Genomic DNA, 3319 nt, shown 5'->3' with positions numbered 1-3319 from the left:
AGCTACACCTGGGGCATCAGGACTGGCACAGCTGGGTCTCATAGTGGCCTTTAAAAAGAAAGGGATGAGCAAGTGTGTTTTATTTGTGGGCAAGGCCCTAGCTCAGTTCTTTAAGTGGCTGCTTCCACAAAGCTGTCAGTCTCAGGTCACTGTAGTTTGAACCCCAAAACAGTCCAGCCAGCCATGGCACTACTCCATTCAGAGCCAAAAAAAAAAAAAAAAACCCTTATTCCACTTTTTTTCTAGAAAGGACTGGGAGTGGGAGTCCCCAACTTCAGGTAAAATGTTTTCTCAGGGGCCAGGGGTGGAATACACTGTAAATTGGTGAGGTACCCAAAGAAATTTGGACCAGAAATCCAAGTTTTGCCTGGAGACTGGAGCAGCCTTAGCAATGCCCAGCTTCTGAACAGGCCTAACGTTTAGCTGGACTTTCTCCTCTTAGAACTCAGGCTCTGAACTCTTTCAGAGTTAGGAAGTGAGTTCTAAGAGGAGAAAGATGTCTGATTCTCTTATCATAGATTTGAACCCATTTTTTCTACATGGAACTGTGAATGCCTTCATTAGACTGGCAAATTGGTTCCCCTAGGAGTCAAGGGGAGACAAAGAGCCTTTACAATTCTGGTGTGCCCATGACATGAGTTCTTGCCGAACCTATTGAGTCAGAGTACTGAGATTCAGGAGGCTGTGTTTCAAATTCCTGTTCTTTGAGACTTACCACAATTAAATAAAAAAAAAATTAAAAATATTTTTTTCCTTTGGTAGAACCAGGAATTCAACTTAGGCCCTTGCACTTGCCAGGGAAGTGCGTATTGCACTGAGCCTTCAACCTGCCTCATAAAAATTAATTTTATTTATTTATTTTTTTATGCGTGTGTGTGTGTGTGTGCGTGTGGCCCACTCATCACACCATGTGGTGGCGCTGGCTGGCATGTGGTCCTGCGGAATGGAACCACAGTCCCTGTGCCATGTTAAGTTTGTTCTAAGTAAGTGCTTTAGACCACTGAGCCATCTTACCAGCCCTAAAATTAAGTTTTTTAAAAATTACTTTTTTAATATTTCAGAAAATTTGAAAACAAATCAATCTGCACTTGTTCTCTATATGAAACTCCATGGAAGAATTTTCCCTAAAACTATTTCCGAGGAGAATCACCCTCTGGTGATGTCTTCACGAATGGGTTTCCCAGTAGAATTGGGGACCAGAAGTCCTCTTGGGGGCTGTCTAAGTGAAATGGTTTAGGTGGGACCCTCTTTGGAAAGGGCCTAGATCCTCTAGGGAATTTCTCCACCAAGGATTCACCCTTGGAGAATGAAATCTGTTGGTGGAGAGAATGAGCTACACCTGGGCCTGTCAGGTCTGGCACTGTTGGGTTCCATTGTGGCCCCTAAGAAGAAAGGGCTGAGCAAGTGTGTCTTAGTCAGGGGCCTGGCCCTAGCTCAGTTCTTCACGTGGCTGCTTACAGAAAGCTGTCAGACTCAGGTTGCTGTAGTTTGATCCGATCCCCACAACACTCCATCCAGCCAAACCACTCCTGAGGGCATTCAGAGAAAAAAAAAAAAAAAAAACCTTATTCCATTTTTTTCTACAAAGCATTGGGAGTTGGAGTCCACAACTTCAGGGAAAATATTTTCTCAGTTCCCAGGCATGGAATATATGGTGAATTGGTGAGGTAGCCAAAGAAATTTGGACCAGTAATTCAATTTTTGCGAGGAGAATGGAGCAATATTAGGAAGGCCCAGCTCCCGAAAAGGCCTAACATTTAGCTGGACTTTCTCGTCTTACAACTCAGAGTTCAGAGGTGTGTTCTAAGAGGAGAAAGATGTCTTGTTCTTGTATCATGGAGTTGAAACCGTCATTTGTACATGAAACTGTGAATGCCTTCATTAGACTCATGAATTGGGTCCCCTAGGAGTCAAGGGGAGAGAAAGAGCCTTTCCAATTCTGGTGTACCCATGACCTGAGTTCTTTTTTTTTTTTTTTTTTTTTTTTTTCAGGACAAACACGGTCCAGCTTTATTGCCCCAATGTGAACAGCACCTGTACCTGGCTGTGCCACCCCTCATGTCACCAGGTCCCCCAGACACGCGCACAACAGGATGTGCCACATGCCTGGACACACCAGAACTGAAAGCTGGATGCACCCCCACTGGAGCCTGCAGCTCTCCGGCTCTGGGGTGAGGGCTCCTCAGGGTGTGCTGGCGACGTCCCCACTCTAACTGGCCACCGGCGCCATTGTCTTCTGACACAACCTGGCCAGCAGCCCGGCCATCTGCAGAAGGGAGTTCACGCCTTCCGCCACGCGCATGTGCGTGTAGCCGATCTCCTTAATGAACTCCAGCTTCAGGTACTAGGCCATCTGGAAAGTCTTGCACACGCAGAACATGTTGCCGATGATGTCCTCTGGCGCGTAGCCCAAGTGCCACAGGTTGGCGAGGATCTTGTAGGCCTCGTCGATGTTGGTGCTCACACAGTGATGGATCATCTCCTTCACCAGCAGGGGGTGTGGCTCATCACAGACCTTGAACATGTTCTCGCTGTTGATGAAGCCAAAGCCAGAGAGGGTGGATTGCAGGCTGTTCAGCGCCTGCTGCATGTCGCCCTGCTCCGTGAAGATGATGGCTTCCAGGCCGTCATCAGTGTAGGGCACAGCTTCCTTCTCGATGACTCTCAGGAGCCGCGCGAGGACCTGCGCGTCGGTGAGCTTGGTATAGCGCAACACGGCGCAGTGGGACTGGATGGGCTCTATGATCTTGTTCGAGGCGTTGCAGGCCAGTGTGAAGCGGGTGGTCTTGGAGTAGATCTCCATGGTCTTCCGTAGGGCCTGCTGCGCGCCATCCGTCATGCTGTTGGCCTCGTCAAGGATGATGATCTCGTGCCGGCCTCTGGGAAGCGTCACTTTCTGCTGGGCAAAATCTTTATTTTATTCCGCACAACATCGATGCCCCTGTCATTGGATGCATTGAGCTCCAGAACTGTATCCTTCAGCGCGGGGCCCAGGAGGGCTCGTGCCAAGCACAGTATGCTGGTGGTTTTGCCAGTTCCAGGGGGCCCAGCAATGATGATATTGTGCATGTTCCCTTCTCTTGCAAAGACCTCCAGCCTGATCACGGTGTCCTCATTTCGAACAATTTCATTCACTTTATTGGCCTATATTTTTCAACCCACGGCAGCTCGTAGTGGCTGGTGCTGCCCGAGGCCTTGCTGGGGGCAGGAGCAGCATACTGTAGCCTGCCTTCCCCCGCGCTGTCGCCACCGGCCTGCACCTCCATTCTCGCAACTCTTCTTCCCGCCAGAGCAACTTGAGTTCTTTTTTTTTTTTTTT

The 3319-nt window shown here is 48.7% G+C and overlaps 1 pseudogene; it reads right to left on the bottom strand.

The window, feature by feature from the left end:
- Positions 1 to 2026: 2026 nt before the first annotated feature.
- Positions 2027 to 3266, bottom strand: LOC101571285 (annotated as a pseudogene).
- Between the last annotated feature and the right edge of the window lie 53 nt (positions 3267 to 3319).

Source organism: Octodon degus, unplaced genomic scaffold (genome assembly GCF_000260255.1).
Source record: "Octodon degus isolate 3935 unplaced genomic scaffold, OctDeg1.0 scaffold00145, whole genome shotgun sequence".
NCBI lineage: Eukaryota > Metazoa > Chordata > Mammalia > Rodentia > Octodontidae > Octodon > Octodon degus.
This window is presented reverse-complemented; position numbering and strand designations above follow the sequence as displayed.